The sequence below is a fragment of the Rhipicephalus microplus genome, chromosome 4 (assembly GCF_043290135.1).
Source record: "Rhipicephalus microplus isolate Deutch F79 chromosome 4, USDA_Rmic, whole genome shotgun sequence".
Classification (NCBI taxonomy): Eukaryota; Metazoa; Arthropoda; class Arachnida; order Ixodida; family Ixodidae; genus Rhipicephalus; species Rhipicephalus microplus.
Genome location: NC_134703.1, coordinates 170,510,047 through 170,531,924, shown reverse-complemented (window position 1 = coordinate 170,531,924; position 21,878 = coordinate 170,510,047).

Genomic DNA, 21,878 nt, shown 5'->3' with positions numbered 1-21,878 from the left:
ACAGCCATCGTGGCACAGCCTATGTTTGCGAAAAGAGCGGCGAGACCAGCCTTACAGCACATGTGCATCCGCTTCCCTAATTAAACTCGCAATGCCGACACAGAAAACGTCTGCAAACCTACGGTCCCTTCCCCTTTCTCCTCTAGGAATTCCTCCCCGCGGCGTGTACACCCCTAGTGCTCATGCGCATTCCCTCCATCTCTTTTTTTTTCCTAAGCTCTCTCGCTTTCTCGCCTCACAACGCTGATGCAAGCACCCTCAAGGTAATGCCGCTTGGATAACGAAAATGACCCCACCTCCCCAAGGAGATTGTGAGTAAATGCGAATGCATTTCATGCGCTGAAAAAAGGTACCACTACCGCCAGACATTCGCCTTCACCGACTGCTGACATCGCCTTAGGTGCCCAGCCAGCGAACGGTGAGAGTGAAGAGCAAGCGGACGAGAGGGCGGGGCACCAGCATTCTCGGCTCGGTGCTCTTCCGGACGTTCTTCAGACGCGCCCAGCCAGTGAACGCTCGAGAGTGAGGCGTGAGCGGACAGGAGACTGGGGTACAGGGAGGAGCAGGAGTAAACTGCGAGAGAAGCGGTGAAGCACTGAACCTACCCTCTCCTACACACTTTCTATTTATAATTTGGTGCCGCCTACGGAGAGTGTGTGAATGCGCACGTGTGCGCCCTCCTGTGCATACGTATGTGCGTGTCTGTGTGTTTCTGTGGGCATGTGTGTGTCCGCGCAATAATTATCGTACGCAGAAGTCGGCTATTACACTGTTTTGCAAGGACAACTAAGTATAACGTCCAGTGGGTCACAGTTTGTGCAAACCCTAATAATTTAACTATCGTGCACGCAAGTGGGTCAACCAGTGTCATTTCTTTGAGACCAGTTGTCAGCACATCATGGGTTGTAGCAGATGTGATATAGGCACGTTTCGTCTTGCCTGTTGAAGCCTCATGGCATACTGAAGTGACACGACGGATCGATCTTATACAGGGGCCCATCTGGGGACTAGCGGCTCTTCAGACAGATAGCTGGAGGCGCCAAGCGGGTGCCCATAGTAGTGACGCAGCGTCTTGTCTCGAAAAAGGCATCTCGACGATTTCTGTCGGAGCGTCACGTCCAGCTTTGGCAGCGTCATCAGCCCGGACGTTACTTTGCCTTCGATAGTGGGCATGTTTCAACAGCAGAACAATGCGGTGATAAAGGTCGCACGTTTTCTTGTATAAGTGTTTGACGTTCATGACGAATCGGTCCTGCGTTCTTAGAGACTCCAGCGCTGGCAATGATACTCTTGTGTCAGTAAAAATGACACAAGACTCAGCTGTCTGGTCAACAATATAGTTAAAGGCAGCCCGTAGTGTAGCCGGGTTTTTGAAGTTTCATGCCCTGCTCTTTCCTTCAATCCTGCATGTGGTTGCTCCCAATTTATTGCACCGCTCTTTTGTCCGTTCAATTGTTTTTCCACTTTCTACTTTTTATTCCGTCCCTCCTTTTTTGTAGCTCCTCGTACCTCCACAAAAAAATCCCATAGCGTCATTGCAACCTTGCTGCAAATAAGGCAAAGGCTTCTCTCTTCTGTTTTAGAGTTCTTTTTTCTATCCTAGTGGCGATTACCAGCAGAGACACGAGCCTGCACAAGAAATCATGTCAATACTAAACGCCTAAAAACTAGCACGCTGAAAGATGACAAAGCGTATTTGACGAAGATAGGTCCGAGAATTAAAACGCGAGCCAGCCTGTCTAGGCAGCGCCTCTGCTCGTTCTTTCTTCTTGCGTCTTTTTTTCTGGTACCACAGATTTTTTGCAACTTACAGCAGTTGAGGACCAGGCATTCTGAACACAATCTTTCTGCCTTAGATGGTGATGGTAAATACGTTGTACAAGTATAAGAATGTTATTCTAGGTCAACAACATATTATGCAACTTAGAACTTACATTCCCAACTTACACAACACGTCTCTTTTCTGTTTCATAATGGACCATTTGCTTCAGAATCTGAAGTTTTATGGCGTATTCGGTTTGGCGTTGATGAGTGCTCTGGAGTGCTCTGAAAAGAGCCTGAGCGTTCATCTGGTAGAGTGTGAGTGCTCGGAATCTCTTTGGTTGGTTCTTTCAGAGCGTCAGCCTCTGACTGACATTGCTCGCATGCGCTCTGACTTCGAAGTAAGAGCGTGGTCCGATCTCACCTGGAGGATAGATCACATGACACAATCCAGCGAATCACATCGCTAGACGCGTAATATTTTGTGCTAGTGCGTTGTTAGAGACATTTCTGAACGTGTGTGTGGTGAGTTCCTATCTACGAAGCCATAAATGCACCATGTCAAAATGAGGCTGCTAGCGAAGGCGAAGGAAACGTCAATGCTTTCTTTACTGCAGCTCGCTGACAGCCCTGTTATTTGCCTTGAAATAGCAGCTCGCACGATGACAATGGCCAGATTTAATTACTGAGCTCTGGAGTCAGTCTCTGCATCCAGCTATGCCGGAGATATCTACTAAAACCGGTCGAGGCCATTTGTCCATGCGGTGCAGGAATGTTTACCCGACAGCTTCCCACGCTGGCTGTATGGTGGCGTCACAGACACGCTGCTTCCTGTTCTGAGATCTCCGACGTATTTCGTTGGCACGCTGCCTCTCAAATTTTGATTGTGACCTTCCTCGGCATCTGATGACTCCGAGCCTGAGGAAGACAGCGGCTAACCAAATAAGCCATCACATGCCTCATCACAACCCCTGGTGTTCACTCAGTGGATACTGTGCTAGGCTGCTGATCCGAAAGACAAAGGTTACATTGCGGTCGTGGTGGTAGCATTTCTGTAGAGACAAATTGCAAAAAAAAAACCCTGTGAATTGTTCACTCTGAGCGGACGTTGAGATGCACCCAAGTGATCGTAGTAATCTGGAGCATCCCATTCCAGCGTGTATTATGGCGAGAGTCGGTTTGAGACGTTAAATTCCGCAATGAAAACGATCCTTTTTTAGCTCAGAAGAAAAAAAATCAAGTAAAGATGTCGATCATTAATCAAGGCTTCCGTTTTCTCACTAAAGAAAGCATTGAATCGAGGCTGTACGTCGGAGATAACTTAGTAAAAGGAATAAAACAAAACTTCAGCCGTAATTCGTGGTAAGATCAAAATGATACAACTACGAAGTGAAATTGTGAGGTGGTCGGGGAGTGCTGATAACATTTGCAGTAATGATAGAAACTGAACGAAACCTCCACATCCATCATAAATTGTAATGTTTTTGAAGGCGTTGCCCAAACTCAGTAATCAATTGTTTCGAAAATACATTGGAAAGTAGTGGAATGAACCACGGAATTGTTAGAGAAAAGAGAACAGTATTTCGTTTCGTGCTGGTGTTCCTTTTCTCCCTTCTCGGATGTCTGAAAGTATAGGTTGGCGATAATAACGTCTTCTTTTGTCTTTCTCTTGTGCACGCATCTGATGTGGCTATTAAGGTTTTCAACGTATCGGCTTACGGGGATGAACAATCGTGCTGCACTGATTGTTTTTCCGTGAACTGTATACACAGGTTGTTGTGCAAATACTTTGAAGCATACTAATGAAACCAATATCTGCAGACAAACCACACTGTTTTGTCCTTGATGGGGCTATCAGGGAGAAAGCTTGCTCTTCTGAATGACTGTTCTTCATGCCCAGCCACGTGATAGAGGTGTGCGTAATTTATATTTTAGTGAAGTTTTATTGTTTTGATTTCTTTCAACGTGTCCAAGGACTCGACGCCACCACCTAGGCTGAGTCGTTGTAGCCCGACCCCGATAAATACCGCCGGTAATTTACAATAAAGTTCTTATTCTCTCATATCGCATATATTACTTCTAATAATTGTAGTGCATGATTACATTTGTGTGTACTTGTTTGTGTCTATAAATGGTGGTGGTGAAAGCATTTTTTTAAAAGAGCGTGTTGTAGGACCTCTTTAGAAATCCCTAAAGACTATTTGCAGTTTTTGTACCGGAACCAGATAGGTTGAAGCCGCCACCCAGCTCTCTGAACCAAGGCCTCTTCGACTCAGACCAAGGCTATTCGAAGCTCATTTACAGAGGAATCCTGCACTAAAAATTGTTTCTTTAATCCGTACGCTCAAAAGTGGAAATGCGAATGCCGAAAAATTGGTGCCCGTAAAGAATACGCGGCCTCTAGTGACAGCCTTCGAGAACGCTGGGAAACCGCACTGCTCAGCCCCACCACAGTAGTTCATATGTGTGCCTTTCAGCGGGCCGAGGAAACCGCCAGGATTGAAGGACTCCTGGCCGTAGCCTAGACAGTGCCATTGGCCCGCCCCACCAACTCGCCGGACTCTAATTAATTAAAGTTGTTTCCTCCTTATCTTTATTTCGTTGCTCTGGGCAATGAAGTTTCTGCTCTTTACACAGTTTTATAATCTCGTTTGAAATACGCATTTCATTTCAAAGTAAGTTTCATAGTTGTTGTTTACACCAATGAGTGAAATGTACCTCTTCTCTACCACTATTTTTTATCACTAAACTTTTATGGTTGTGAGCCAATATCTGCTCATATTGCTCAACATTTACTGTACAATGCAAACAATAAAACTAGATAGTGCGTGAAAGGCATTTTATTAAGCAATAAAAATGCGAATAGTGAAGTCTGAAAATGCTCAGCCAATAACATTTGTTTACATTAGGTTGTTACTAAGTTTAAGGCAGTATCAAGACTCAAAGGAAATAGCCGCACCCTGCACAAGTCGAAAGTACGTACGAAATACTTTGTCCCGATTTGGAAAAGTGAAATACAAGTATCATTTCTTCGAAATTCAAGAAGTTGCCAAAAATAGGTTGCCTAAAACTGTGCATCTCGCGAAAAACACAATTTACAGGTAAACACAAATAATGGTTTGTGTGGCGATGCTTTTACACGTATTCATTCAATAGTGACAGCTTCGGAATGGTCATTATTTTTTGCCTGTGCCTTTTGTGAACTACTCATCCGGATTCTAATAGCAAGAATACAGAAGAAATTTTTGAGGCAACCTGTTTCAGCTTTTAAAAGCTACGTTGTGCTCTATAAAAGTGATTTTAACCTATTTTTCATTAACAATAATTTTTTATGTCATGAACGTAGAGAAACTGAGCTTGACAAAACAAGTAAAAAAATACCTACCTTAAAAAAAGCTGCATCAGTTTAGTAGCCTCTCGTTCAAGAGGAAAATGATGAAAAGGAAACATTAATGAGGAGTACTGAGACAAAAACAAATGTTGGCAATATGCACTTGGTAATACCATCTTTTTGCTGTTCTTCCCTGCTTCAATAATTCTTGTTCGATAGTATTTATGGAAGACAGGTGTATCAATCTCACCGGATCTAACGGGCCACAGTCGCATATACTTACTCTCCCAAGAAGCAGGTAAGTGGCCAAATGGGAAAAGTAAAAGTGAGGGCGGGGATAAGGGGTTAGAAAAAAAGTTAGCTATCGTTGCCATTTGAGAAGAGACCTTTGGCTCCTCATGGGTCTAATAAATTTTCTGGTATCTGTGTCTACCACAAGCAAATGTCACATAGGAGCCAATACCTAAAAAGATTTCGTGGCACTATTACAACAATAATTTCATACATATCTTCAAAATAGGTAAAATCTGGAAAATCTCAAATATATATATATTTTTGTTTCTATGTCTGTGCAGTCTACAGCGGATGCTTGACGACATAAAAGGTTTGTACCCGTCATGCCTGTATATGTCAATGGCACGCTTGTTATTAATATGCAGAAAAAAGATTGGTTGAACATAGCGGTTTGCATTTTGCGGGCTGCAAGCGAGGCGCCCACGCTAACAGGTCGCGTGTTTGGAAGCGCTAATATATTGAATTCTGTTGCTTATATGAACAATTAGCAGCGCCATTTATTTTCCAACGATGTGAAATCAACCACCCTCGCCTCGCGTGCTGCTTTTTCTTTGGACTGACCCACGAAGTGAAACTAATGCTTATGCATATGCTGGGATTTGCCTAACGCAATAGGAACAGCACACCCATAGCAAATGCTATTCCTGAGTGTGCTTCATTTTCTGATTTTCAGGTTCTTTTTGTGGGTGCTTTACTAGGATCAAACATTTGGCTTCTGTCGCGTATTGCGAAGGTCTGGGTGTGGCTCTGGAATGCGTTTCACCCTGCACAGTAAAAATGTTTACACCCTGAAGGGTGTAAGTGAGCTTGTCCCATGGACAACATCCTAAGGGTGTTAATTCAGCACCTCCCAAAAAGAGTGCTTTTCCATGCACTGTTAGAATAGGGTGTACATGTAAAAAAACTGTAGGGTGTTACAAAAACACCCTTAAGGAAGGGTGCCTTCGATCTCCTTCACTTTTTAACACCCTCTGAGGAGGGTGCGAGAAGGGTGCACAAGGGTGTTGAGTGCTCATGGCAGGGGTGCCAGTATTCTTTTAGACTGCACTAATAGATATCATCATGCACTGATTACAGACTACTTGAGGTAAGTGGTCCTGATTATCAATGGTGCGCCACCTGTCGAGCTCCATTCATTGCGTGTGGGCAAAAATATAAACACGTACAATCGTGTATGAACTTCTGCTGGATCTATATATACACTTCACAGTATATGCATAATCTGCGTTACAGAAAACTAAGCCTTGCTGCCCTTGCATATTGCATTTATTTATTAGGCAAATAAAACTTTCAACTTTTCTTCTGCCACACAACTTTTTCACCAGATGTGTAACATGTTGACGTATACGTACACTACACACGCAACACCTCAAATGTTTATTATATTTTTTCAGTTTCACTTTATTGACAATTCTTTGAAACATACAATTACACTGGTTTCAGTTTATTATACTGCTTCAAGTACATAGAGACTACAAATGAAATACACGCTAATATATCCCTATAATTCTTTCAAGTGTCTACAATCCCAGTGGTTTCCAATTTATTACTCCTTCATGTACACAATCGGTTAATATGAATGAAATACAGGCAAATATATACTTATAATTCTTTCAAATATATACAAACACCATGATTTCACTATATACGCCTTCATGTACACAATCGTTTCCAAGAAATGATGCACACAAAAATATATACGGTAGTGTTTTCAAATGTATACAATTACAGTGGTTTAAGCTTTGTATTTCTGGATGTATAACGATTGGTTATGAGAAATGATGTATACAAACATATATGGCTTTTCGCACATATAACTTTAGCGAAAACTTAAAAAACCAATACAATGATCAGAAACAGAATAAGCTAATACGAACACAAAATTGTGTCAGGACACACAAAAAACAAAATAGGTAATGCATAATTATGGCTAATGACACAGCTGGGTCATTTTATGCCATGCCCCGCCACGGTGGTCTAGTGGCTAAGGTACTCGGCTGCTGACCCGCAGGTCGCGGGATCAAATCCCGGCTGTGGCGGCTGCATTTCCGATGGAGGCGGAAATGTTGTAGGCCCGTGTACTCAGATTTGGGTGCACGTTAAAGAACCCCAGGTGGTCAAAATTTCCGGAGCCCTCCACTACGGCGTCTCTCATAATAAAATAGTGGTTTTGGGACGTTAAACCCCACAAATCAATCAATTTTATGCCAAATGTCCCAGCTATTTTGGCAACCATCTCAAATGTATTCGAAAAACTCGTGCTGCATTGAAAATAGTGAACTTCTGGAATATTTAGGAGAGAAAAAATATTTGGTCACGTGGCTGCCTTCTGAACTTCCTGGAATGCCGTCTAGGTGTTGTATGTGAAAAATTTTATTTTAAAAGCACTGCTCCTTCTTTCTATACGAAACTCTGTATACGTGTTACGTAACAAGAGTTTAATTTGGGCGAGTTGGTTCATCATGGTTGTGTGTTAGTCACAGCGCGACAACTTCAGGAAGAGACAGAAAGGACAGGAAAGAGCACCGACTGTCAACTGAATTGAATGAATGTGCTACGAGCGCTTTTATACGGAGTATAAGAACCGTGCTCATGCGCGACGACATATGTGACCACTACAATATAATCTTAACTGAGAAAAGAATACTGCCTCTCGGAAAGGATAAGTGACCGTGTAGTGATGCACTGATTATTGGTTTACCTGATAAAAAATACTTCTGCAAACTTTAAATTGGCAATAAGTAAACCTATTCACGTGAAGAATAGTGCAAGATTGACTATTTTTTATTGCTGTTTAGTACACACACTTTTGAAAGCTTGTAAAGGGTTGAAAACAACACGTTAATATCATATCTACTGGCTATTTTTTTAATTGTGAGACACGTGATGTGGTATAACGTGCAAAGGTATTGGTCATTGTTTTTTTGTTGACCCTGTCTTCTTTAACTTTACTTTCTGGAGGAGGGTTTCCCAAATGGGTGTGATGATTCTGTTGGGATATTCCGCATCTTTTAGTCTTTTATAATGGTTTTTAAGCCTGACCTCACCCTTGTGCTAACATGACTTCTGAAAGGTGGCCTGAATACATGAGGTATCAATTCCTCTTTTTACTAATTTTGAATGCCCACTATCAAAAGGCAGAACATTCTTAGCACTCCTGGGCTGATAGCACCAGCCAATACCCCAACAGCATCATCACACTCGTTTGCGAAATCCTCCTGCAGAAAGTAGAGTTAAAGAAAACAGGACCAAAACAAAAACAGAATGACCAATGACCTTTGCATGTTACATGGTACTACGTACATAAGGTGTCTCACAATTTTAGGAAAAGAGCCAGCAGATATGACATTGTTGTTTTCCACCCCTTGCAAGCTTTCAAAAGTGCATGTACTTACAGCAACAGGAATAGTCAATCTTGCACCATTCGTCACTAGAATAGGTTTGCTGAATGCCAGTGTAATGTGTATGAGATACCGCAAACATATGGAAAAGTAAACATAGGACAAACTAGGCAATGCTTCAATGATCGAGCAAGACAGAATGCTTTAAATGTTAAGAAGGGCTATAGTAGTCTCATGGCCGGACATCGTAAAGAATGTAAGTGCAGTCCTAGGTTTCATAAAACACGGTTTTTGAAAAAAAAGCAAGCAGAAAAAATTAGAGATTTTAGAACTTTTTATCAGGAAGGCCAAGGATCAATACATCAGTACACCTTCACTTATCTTTTCCAAAAAAGAGTATTCTTTCCTCGGTTAAAGTTATTTTGTCATGGTCACACATGTGTTGTTGCAGATGAGCCCTCTTCTTGTGCTCAGTATAAAAACGCTCGTAGCACCTTCAATAAAATTCAGTTGACAGAGCTCTTTCCTGTCCTTTTTGCGATAAGATTTTTATCATAGAAAGTATTTCATTTTCTTACAATTTAGGTGTAATCATGAAATTTCATTGTATCACAACATGGAACAAATCGCATCAATATACCGACAAAAATCACGATTTTGTGAAATTTGTGATATTTTCTTGTATATTTCGGCAGCTTGTGAGGTCTAAAGTTATTTTTTCCTCAAAATGTATTTTCTGTGGAGTAAGTATTCACTGCTAAAATAAGTGCAATATTGAAATATAGAATGCAAACATAACACATTTTGGCTTTATTCTTGGAAGCAAATGTGGCAAAAAAATGCACTAATATTATTGAGCTTCGAATACCTTACGGAAGCACATTCATTTAACAGGTAGACCGAATTTGTTTTAGAAAAAATAATCGGTAGTTTTAAAACGAGAATTTCCACAAACAGCACACAGACGGCGTTATGCCAGGAAGTTATAAACCAGTCACATGAACAAAACTTTTTTTCTCGCTGAAATATTCTAGCAGTTCACTGTTTGCAACGCAGTAAGGCCGCACATTTATTTTCAAATACATTTCAGATGGTCGCCAAAGTAGCTGGGACGTTTGACATGGAATGGTCCAGCTATATTTAAGCAAAATAACTTACACAAATAACAATATTTGTTGATCTACCATGACCACACTAGAAAAAGTTGTTCAGGCATTGTGACACTAAAATTTTCAGCATCGTACTGCCTGAACAACTTCTTTGATAAACTCCAAACTCACGCCGAGAAAAAGCCGTTCTATCACGGTGGTTGTTAAAGGCCTTGCGGCCGTAGACAGTGTTGAAAATAAAAAAATCAACTCATCAGTGCTGTCACTCCTTCTTCGTCATTACTGACATGGAAGATTTTTCGGTCATCCACGCGGAGGTTCAGGAACTAGGATTGCTCTAGGCTGGGGCCGGGGTATACTACGCAGGACGTCAGCGGCACCCTCTCGTCCTGTAATAAGAGCAAATATGACTTCTCATAAAATGATGTTTGTGCTGTTCTGGCAGCACCATATATGAAGAATGTGTAGTGTGTATCCTTCGAAATGGCATGTAATTGACATTACACTGAACTCAAAGCATACAGCCCATATTTTCCAATAATTTCGTATGATAAAGATAAGATAGTTTTCCAGCATACAGCGAATTCCCAAATTTGAGGTGAAGTGTAAAACTACAGCTCAAAAAATGGCACTTACGAAAGCCTGAATTCACCTAATTATCAAATTCCTTATAGGGTATTGAGCCAGTGTGAAAAACAGTTCTTAAAGTACAACGTTCAGAACATGTAGCATTAATCAAAATGCACAAGAAACTTACCTCTTCATGTACAAACAGTGAAGGCATCTCTGCTTTCTCTTTTACATAAGAACAAATGATCTTGGGCGTGGCACTAGCGCAGAGGTCTGCGAAAAAAAAGTAAAAGATTTACTGACTTTGATAGTCTCTAACAATTTGAGGAATTGTGACAATTCAGCAATAAGTGCAATTATGACTGCCTCTATAAGGGCATCAAAAATGAACAATTTTCTCGTTCTTTCTACCCTCACAAGAAGCTCCGTTGATGGCACCTAATCCAAATTTGACGCTGTGCTTCCTATTTGCCTGTTTTCTAGACGTAGGGCTGCGAACATGTATTTTGTGCACCTAATCTAGCACAGAAACTCGTCATCTATAATTCAATCATCTTAACTCATTGTAATTTGATGAAAGATGTGATAGCTCGTCCAGTTTTTAAAGTGTTGCGGGCCTGCAAAAGGCACTGCCTAGCACGTGTGAAAGTATTTCAAAAAAAATTCTTCAAAGCTTGCTTTCAGAAAAAGCGTCTGGCATATTTCGACAACCAAGCCCGTCCTCTGATGGCAATCAGGGGCACGCTAATAGCGATTATTGACCACGAGATTTACGAACGCAACCCGTGCCTAAATACTCAGTGAAACTTAATGAAGCAGGTAGGAGCGCTGGAACGACACCAACGCGCGCGGATGCCGTCTACGTTGCAGCAGCCATGGCTTATGCTAGAGCTACCGCACATAGCTCCCACAGTCACGTATACTCTCTCGATTCTGTTTTAACGCCGAACGTTATCGCAGATGAAAGCAAAGCACGAAAACAGCAAACAGAAACGAGGGAAAACAACGCACGGCGATGGCCACAACAACGCGCCTTTGGAAGTCTACTACATCTTTCCCTGTTGCTGGTGACACGTGTCCTAAATATTCTAAAAGACCGACGCGCACGTGCTGGGAGTATCGCGGCATATCAGCACCTCAAACTATACCGTCTTTAAGCAAAAAAAAAGCCATTTCGTACAGTGTGCCTCTGTACATGATTTTTTCTTTTTCTTTCTTTTTTTACGCTTAAACCTACAGGAGCACGTTGCACATTTGAGTATTAATAGAAATGTTATTACGATGTAGCCTAAAGCGCATCTTGTAACAATATCAATTACTTTGAGCAGTGTAGAGACAATGTGCGAACAGCAACTAATCGCGCCCTTGCTAAGTTATCACATCACTCACTGTATAAGTGATGCAGGCACTTACACAACATCGCGCATAGCAGTGTGAACTCGTTAAGTCACACGTTTAACCGGGCATCTGCAACAGGCCCGCGAACGCATGCAGTTGTAAATGGCTGGCCGCCTACTTCGGCAGAGCTGCTGCAGGCGCCCAGCTAGCGCTGTATGAATACTACCTACGAAAACAGTACACTCACCGTTAACAGGCCCACGTTGTCCGTGTCTGCTGCTCCATGAATATTCCTTAATATGAGCGTCACTTCGAACACGGTGTCATGCATGACCACCATTGAAGATGCGCCTGTTCGCTAGAACTCACACAGCGACCAAGACCCCAGACCAACGTAACGCATTTAAAGACGTATGAGACAGAGAGAGCAACGTTGAGAGAGAGGAGGAGGAGGCATTGGCGGCAGCGCCTCAGCTGTCGACGCAGGTGTTCGGTGACGCAACTATTCGCTTATCTACACCGCCGTTGTGGGGGGGGGGGCAACGCTGGCCTGGGTGAGGGGGGGAGCGGAAAACCCGCCAAGACGGCGCCAAAATGCAAACGCTATGGCGCATACTGCGGGTGGCGGTTCGACGCGGAAGGCAATTGAATTGTGCTTCAAGAATGACTCCTTCTAAATGGCAATTCGCCTTCCACCCAGCCGCGCAGCGGCGCAAGTTATATACCAGCCTCGGGTTCTTTGAGTATTTTGACGGAATGCGACTGCAGTGGGAAAAAAATAGTGAAGCAAAACTTGCGGAAAACAAAGTGCATCCTGGAATGGCCAGAAACAATAATTATTTCGTCCTCGGTGGCATTAGCGGAAGAGCATCGCTGCACCTCTTTTCAGAAGAATTTCTTTTCGCATTGTCCGCGTCTGGCAATTCTGCGTATGGTGCCGGAAACACTGAATGCGTAGTCGAAGCTGGAACAAATTAATCCACAGTCGTGGATGTTTAGAAGGCTTGTCACACACCACAAAACGTGCCGAGGTTGTTATAACAAACTTTTTGCTGACCACATGATCAGCACATAATTCCGTATGGTTGCCCAATGAGCTAGCTAAGCACCTGTAGCAAAGGCAGGGCACGTTCTTGTTAAACGTTGTTAATATAAACTATGGTTGTGCATAAGTGCAGTGACATGTTTCCGTGTGAATTGGTCATAACCCACGTTTTGGAGCGTAGAAGCGCCTCAGCGGACCTAATCAGCTACCACAGCAAGTTCGTAGGCAACGATGAGGTATGAAAATGTGCAGCTGTTTTCCATGTACTGAATAGTCCGTGTACAGTGCGTTGACCACCGGCATTCCTTAAGCCACCTCCCATATAGACTCCCAGTCTGAACAGGTGTGGGACCTTAAACACTAAGAAGCAGTGCCCCCCCCCGCACACACACACACACACACACACACACACATGAAATTCGAGGGCGCACGGGCTGATACCCACATACAGCCCCCCACACACGCGACCGTAAACGCACGCATGCGTGGGCATACACATGTGCACAGGCACGCTTAACACAAGCACGGACTCGCACATATACGTGCACGCACACATGCACGGGTGTACACACAATCGCGCTTACACACGAACACATGCGCAGGCTCACGCACACACACCCATACTCGGGCGAACATTATGTGTGTGTATATAATCCATAGCAAACATGTAGCTTATAACCAACGCTAAGGAAAGCTTTCGTAACATGGATTGCAGTTAATTGCCGTTATAGATGAAACGCGATTTGCTTCTGCTGGCATTTTGCTGTATTTGGAGAGCACCTTCACACATTCCAAGTCAACTAGGCCGTCATTTAACGCAAACATATTCGTGCAGTAGCTACGCTATTCGGCTGCCAATCCGAAGGTCGCGGGTTCGATGCCGGCCGTGGCAGTCGAATTAAGACAGAGGCGAAAAGGTAGAAGCCTGTGCACTGTGCGATATCAGCGCTCATTAAAGAACACCAAATGGTCAAAATCTCTGGAGCTTTCCACTACGACGACCCTCATAACCATATCGAGGTTTTTGAGACGTAAAATTCGAAATATTATAGATATGTGTCCTTCTTATGCTGCATACTCCATCTGATGAATCGTCACCAACAACCTTCTCAGGCACAAAAGCACCCTTAAAACCTATTCTATGGTGCTATCGAGGCAAGCACCCAAACAAAGGGGTGCTTTTTTTTCAATCGACCATTAATGGATGTTAAAGGGTGCTGCAAAAGGTGCTTTCTCGTAAAAGCACCCTTTTACACTTTTTTGGGTGTAAATGTTTTTACTTTGTGGGTTTCATTAACCCATGGCACATCTCTTCAGACTACTACACTTTGTAAAAATATGTTCATCGAAGTGCGGCCGCTGTGATCAACATTTGACTGAACATCGACTGTTATTTTTTCTTCTTTTTCAGAGAACGAGGGGATCGAGAACAGACATCGCACCACGAGTGAGTATTTTGTCTAATAAATGAACATTCTAAGCAGGGATTCTGTCTGTGTATGAGCGAGCTTTGTATCATTGACAGACGAATACAGTCACAGATTTTATTGGGTACTGAGAAACGCTACTCATTTAGAGCAACGTCACGGGCCACTCCCATGTAGAAACGGGGAGGCCTAGTTTCACCGCCACATCGTGGGCTCCGTGGACAGCCCGTTGTTGTGGTAGCAACTCTGAACTTCGTAAGGCAGAGTCCCAATCCTGTTCTGGGAGTCGACTTGGGCCTCTTAACAAGGGCCCCCGCCAGAGCATATGTTCAGTCACTAACTTCTCTACAATTTGAACAAGTGGAGTCAAAAGCGTCTCAGCAGACCATGCTGATGAAAGATAAACTTGAATAGGACTTAGTCTGGAGCATTCAAAACGTGTTGGCACGACGTCTATATAACTTGCTCTGCGGGGGAGCAAATGACCGCTTAATTAACTAGTAGTGTTTAGTCACTTCACTGAATATAAGTAAAGAGTCCCTAACAAGTATAACATGTGTAACGAGTATAACATTTTGACCTCCAGAGCGGTGTCAGTGAGAGATTTCTTCTGTGCGTTGTTGAACAATAAAAGATAGTGCTCAATGTACATGCCAATGGCTATTAAGGGGGAATGAGAGACAGGAGCATTCGGCTTTTAGTTAACGCGCACGCCGCGATCCCCATTAGCAGCCATTGGCATGTACATTGAGAACTATCTGACAAGAAAGGGTCGCTACGTTATACTCGCTGGGCGTAACCTCTTAGGTTTTAGAAAGGTTTAGCGAGCGTTGGGCCGCAGTTCTATGAATACAGTGAACTAGTATATACCATAAACTCGAGGTGGTTAAAGGTGGGAAGTAGACCCAAAGCGCAAGCCGTAGGAAAGTGTGCGTGTGCCACCTCTCATTTAGTCTTTGCAATGTCCGCTGGAAGGGGTGCTTTTGAAGGGGAATATGTGATGGAAAGAGGTGAGATGGTGGTACTTGGCGTGTTGAATAGATGGACGAACGGACACACAGACAGATGCAGGAATGGACGCATGAACGGACGCAGGTGCGCAGGTGCGGATGCATGGACGAACGCAGGGACGGACGCACGAACCGACGCACGCCCGGACGGGCGGATGGACGCAAGGACTGTCACACAGATGAAAGCATGAACGGATGGAAGCAAGCACGAATGGACGGACGAATGCTTCGCCCCACTCTCCATCTATCACTCCGTGGATATGCTGCCATTTTTTAAACCTCTTTGCATTGTAGAGATGATGGCTAGAACCGGTGGAGCCCTGGAATATGCGCCCGACCATTTGAAATGCTCCACGTTATGTGCAAATAAAGTTCTCTCTCTCTCTCTCATTGCATTGTGCTGATATGTTCTACCGCGTCTAGGCCAGCGTTTCCAAACCATCGCTCAGAAAGAAGCAGTAGACACAGAATAACGCTGGGCAACAAAACAACACCATTCGCGTGCTCTTGTGTTGGCCTTGTTTAGGCACGTCATGCGCACGTGAACTCTTGTTCGGATGCCGGAGGGGGTAGGGAAGAGATTTCGCTTGCAAAGGCTACGCGGGGAACGGCAAGGGTATCGAGCTCACCTTTTCTCATCCTTGTTTCGAGAGGCTTAAAAAACTGTTTTCTCAGCTCGTACTAGACCAATTTAAAAAATTTTTTGCCTTAATGCTTGTCGTCAGTCTGTCACAGGTTCCGTTAATTAGGGAGGCGATAGCCAGGCTAATTGCAAGGACCGAAATATCGGCCCCCCGAAGTGCACCACGAAAGCGTGGACAATTTAGAAGTGGTCTTGTTTGGCGCGCTTGCGGATGCCGGCTGTGGCCCAAAGAACAAGTCAGAGCCAAGAGTTGATAAACAAAACAAAATACATTCTCAATTATGGCAGATCAAATCGATACAAAAATATGCACACTCTAGAAAAGTTGATTTTGATATGTCATCAATCAAACAACGTACTACACAGTACAATCAGCCACCCTCGAAACAACGGGCACAAACAACAATACGCACTACAATCCAGTCGCATGCATCCAACAACCAAGACACTTAAAGATTAAAGAGTTCGAAAACTTATTCATTCCAAAGTCCTTGGAACAAAAGCCTGAATGTTACTCTTCCTAGAATCACTCAATCAAAGTCCAGCGCTGTTGTCGTTCCGCTGCCCCCGGAGTTTCTCTTCCAGGAAACCTTGCGTCTTCAATTGGGCGTTCTCCAAGCACCAAACTTTTTCGCCGGTAACACGTCGGCTTCCACGCACAGCTGTTGCCACGCGTCTTCGCTCGCTGGTGGTAGACCCACACTCCTGCCTGTAGCACGAGTCTTCACCTTTAAGGTGGAAATCCTCTTCTTCTCCTCCTTTGTCACTGAAGACAAAAGGCTTCGCCCACACGGTGGAAAAACCCTACGCACACTTGCGCAAAACTTGCATCTTCTGCCTACGCACACTGGCGCGAAGTTACTTCATCTCCTGATCTTCCATCTCTGCTACTCGGTTAAATACCCTTCGCGCTAGATTCCAGGAAATTCTCATCGTTTCATCGGCGCGATGCACAGTCAGGGCTGGGGAAAGCGCGAGACGTTTTGAGGGCCGTCCGCGACTCGTGACGCAACTCTGCATCACCACGCCCCTTTCCCTTGAGAACCTTCCAGGGCTTGCTCGGCCACCGTTGAAAGAAGGATGGTCGGTGAGACTGCGCTTCCGATAGGGGAGGGACGGCGTGCCCGGGGAGCCTTTGGATGTTTATTTTCTTCTTTATTGTTTACCTTGAGGCACCTCTCTGCACTTAGTATTGTTACAGTCGCTAGAATTCGGCGGCGCGCGCTTTCTCGGAGCGTTCGTTTGTGACACTGCCCCCCACTTTGAGAATATTATCAGATAATATTCAAAACCACACAAACGAGTGCGAGCAGTCACCACACACCTAAAGACTGCAACATAGTCGGTCGCTCATGCGCGTCACAGTCACTATACAATTACACGTCGCAGTTCAATCTCATAACACATGAATTATACCCACAGATACACGATTACAACACTCCATCACATATACTTAACAATACAGATGTACAAAGTTCTGTCTTTACAACAATTCTACAATCCTGTACAACACGTCACAGCAACAAACACTTCGACTCTTGTGACACAGGATAACACAATAACAACACAGCCTATTGCGTTCAACGCTGTCAGACCTTACCAAAATATTCGAACTCGACTAAGGTAGTCGGCACAACGTTCTCACTTCCCTTGATGTGCTCGACTCGGAATTGATACTCTTGCAGAAGCAAGCTCCACCTCAAGACTCTGCTGTTGAGCTGTTCAGCTTGTTTTATGTATTGGTGTGCCTGGTTGTCAGTTTGGACCAAGAAAGGCACTCCGTAGAGATACATATTAAACTTCTGTATCCCCCGCACCAGTGCTAGACATTCTCTTTCGATAGTGCTATAGGATGACTCCCGGGGAAGTAGTTTGCGACTGGCGTATGCTATAGGATGGAGGATTCCTTCGTGTGACTGCAAGAGCAGAGCCCCGAGGCTGGTGTCGGAAGCGTCGATGCGGAGGACGAATTCCTTGGTTAAGTCTGGGAGGCGGAGCACGGGAGGGTTTGAGATGCATTCTTTATGTCTCGCAAATGCTTTCTCGAGTGTTGTCGTTCATTTTCTAAGTTGCTTTCAGCCTTCTTGATCAGTTCTGTGAGAGGGGCGCTGATCTCGGCATAATTTGGATTGAACGGCCGGTAGTAGATGATCAACCCGAGCAAAGCACGTATGTCGCTTCGTCGTTGGGGCGGGTGCAGCTTGGATTTTGTCGAGAGTTTTTCCCAGTGGAGCAAGCATGTTTTTTTCATAGCGATGACCAAGGAAATCAATCTCATTCATTCCCAACTCACACTTGCTCGGTCTCACGGTCAACCCAGCAGTCTGAATTCGAGCGAAGAGTGGTCTGAGAGTTCATAGTTGTTCCTCCCAGGTCGTGCTTGTTATGAGTACGTCGTCGTAGTAATGTTCAACGGCCGGGATACCCTCGGTGACTAGTCGCACCAGCCGGGTGAACACGACGGGTGCCGTTTTGATCCCGAAGGGCTTCTAGCAAAACTGGTAGAGACCGGATTTTGTCGAAAACGCAGTCTTAGGTTTCGACAGCTGGGAGAGTGGAATTTGCCAGTTGTCTTTCACAAAGTCTAACTTAGAGAAGTATCTTTTGTTTGTGGCACTGGCGAAAATGGCATCTGCTCTAGGCAAGGGCTCTGCATCTGCTAATATGACGTTGTTCAGGCGCCGGAAATCGACTACAAACCGCTTAGTTTTGTCCGGTTTGTCCACAAGCAGCACTGGTAAATTATAGGGCGATTTCGAGACTTCAATTATGCCCAGTGTTTTCATTTGCTCTAACTCGGCCTCCATGTCTTTAGTTGTAGCTCCGTCGTTGACTCGAGGTGGCACTCTACCCAATCTGTCCTCCCCGGGACATTCGAAAATATTTTAGAGTGCGCTACCATGGTTTTCTCCAACGCCTCCTTTTGTTGGTTCGTCAAACTTGGGCAGATTTTGACGTCGGTGATTCCTCCTGTCCGCATGAATTCCGGCACCGGAATTTCCTGTTCATCTCCATTGTCAATAACCCCTACGATGACTTGGCATTGATTTGGCGCATCTTGACACGTTTCACACTCCGCATACATCTTCAGTAAATTGGCATAGAAAATTTTCGGCCGGCTCGGCGTGTTTACGGAGTAATCGAAGTCCCCAATTGTCACCTGCACTTCGAAGAGTCCTTTACAATGCAGCAAGAGTTTATTTTTGTCAGTTGGGAGCAAGATGAGAACCTTATACCCTGGTTGGAATGTTCTATCCCTTGATTTTCGATTGTAGTGCTTAGCGTAGCGTGCTCCCGCACTTTGGAGTCCTTCGTGAGCTAGGCGGCACGTCTCTTCTAGACAATTTCGGAGATACAATACGTACTGGTAGGTTGTCTTCAGCTCATCGTCCAGCTCTTGGCTCGTCCAGACTTCCTTTATTATCGCCAGGGGTCCCCGGACATTTCGGCCGTACAGTAGCTCGAACGGTGAAAAGCCGAGACTTGCCTGGGGAAGCTCCCTGTACGCGAACTGCAATGGACCGAAGAATCTGGCCCAGTTTTTTTGTTTCTCCGCGTACATCCGTTTAGGCATAGTCTTTAGGGTGCCGTTAAATTTTTCCACCATCCCGTTGGCCATCGGGTGGTAAGGGGTGGCATGGAGTTGGCGCACCGATAGAAGTCGTGCCACTTCCTTCATTAACTCTGACTTAAAATTCCTGCACCGATCACTTAGGATTAATCTCGGTACAGCGAAACGAGAGAACATCTCAACGAGGCCTCTTGCAACTCGTTTGGTCTCTATGCCAGGTACTGCAACGGCCTCCGGGTAGCGCGAGGCGCAATCGACGAGAGTCAGGATATAGTGGTTATCTCGACCAGATGGAGGTCGGATAGGGCCTCCTATATGAATAGATATCCTTTTAAAGGTATGTCTATGACAAGGGACTGGCCAAGTAACACGTGTGGCACCCTTCCTTTTGGCACAGTTCACTGGTAGATATCGCAAGACGCCACGAACCATTTCACGTCGGCTGGGACCCCTCGCCAGAATAAATCTTCCTGAATTCTGTCCTTGGTTTTCTCGGCTCCCAGGTGCCCAGCCATCATCCCATCGTGGGCTAATTTCATAACAGCCTTTCGGCAATTCTCCGGCACCAAGAGCTGTCATATTCGTCGACCATTCCTCTCTGTATAGTACCTGTAGAGCAGCCCTTCTTCCTGCTTGAACATTATCGTGCATTTACTATTACGGAATTTGAGATCCTAGTCAATCTGCGCAAAGCAGGGTTTTAACGACTCGTCCTGGATTTGTTTCCGCCATAACTGAAGCTCGGGTCCTCCTCGGAATTGGGTGCAGGGAGGGGATAGAAAGGCTTCGACTGGGCTTTGGTCTGTGCTGGGGTCGACACTGCGACGACGTCCTCGTCATCCGTGGCTGGTTGGTTGCGAGGGTTCGCAATCGATGGTGGATCGATCTTTGGGTCCTCTTCCAGCGGTACGGGTTAGTTTGACAAACGGGCGCCCTCGATGTGCCCCACGATTACGTCATACAACGGATCATCCATGCAGAAGGCTGAAACAGTTCCACTGTAGAAGGGCGTCTCGATCTTGACCTTGGCCCCAGGCAGCCTCATGACCGAACGGTCGACGGTGCAAATCAGGCTGGTCTAGCCCGTGAGTTCGCTGTCATGGACTAGGTCTCTTCGTGCTATTACAGTGGAGCACCCACTGTCTTTTAAAACGTCAACACGCCTTCTCGCCACTTTTCCAGCCATCACAGGCATTCCCTTACCTAATGGTGTTGAGTGTGGAGACATCACAGCATTGACCACTGGAAGTTTCGTCCCATTTTTCAACTCTACGAATCCATCGGTGACGTTGTCATCATCGGCTTTTGGTGCCACCTGCACACAGGCTACTTGGTGAGGTTGACTCGCTCCTTTACGACATGCGTCTGCTTTGCGCCCACTCTGACCACACTTGAAACATTTTACAACGGTAGGGCTCGTGAAGTTAGTTCGACAGCTTTTAGCGCGGTGACCCACTCGGTTACACAGAAAACATCGTGGAAAGCTCTCCGGTGCGCGCTTCTTTTCTTCGAGGGCCGATTTCTTCGAATCTTCAGGACACTCCTTCATGACCCTGGCCAAATTAGTGCCACCGTGCGCCTTGAAGAATTGATCAGCTAATTCAAGCACATCTTCAAGCGATTAACCTCTGCTCTCTTTCAAGTACAGCAAATGACTTGGGTGACAACAGGTGAGAAATTGCTCTCTAATAAGGAGCTCTCTAAGCTCATCGTACTCCTGCGCTGTCACTGAAAGTTCGATCCATCTGTCGAAATAATGGTTAAGTCGGGTGGCGTACTGCGTAGTTATCTCACCATCAGCTGGCTTTCTTGTCCGAAATCTGTCCCGGAATCCTTCCAACGTAAATCTAAATTGCTTCAGTAAAGCAGCTTTCACCTTTGTATTGTTGGCTGCATTGGTCGGCGTCAGCCTACCGAACACACTGAGCGCTTCTCCACTCAAGTAGGTACTCAAAGCGATTGCCCATTGACGTTCCGGCCAATTCTGGCTCCTTACAATCATCTCAAATCTGTTAAGGTACGCGTCAAGGTCGTCCCTCCTTTCATCAAACGCTACGAGCAGCTTGCTTGGGTTTAAGCGGAAGCCATGGTCATCCCGTTCGCTGCTTTCAACTCTAGCTTGGACCGGAGTTTCACTTTGCTGTTGCAAACGGAGCCACTCGAGTTCAATCTGGTGCTGGCGCTGCCGTTCCCTTCAGCCATCTCTGCTTCTCTTTCTTCTTTCGGCCTCTCAGCTGCCATTCTTTTTCTCTTTAGCTTCAACTTCAATTGCTGCTCTCTTTATTCTTTCAGCTGTCGCTCCTTTGCCTCTCTTTCTTCTTTCAACAGTCGCTCATTTGCCTTTCTTTCTTCTTTCAGCTGTCGCTCCTTTGCCTCTGTTTCTTCTTTCACCCTTTCAGCGACCAGCGTTTCTCTCTCTAACTCGGCTGCCTTTTCTT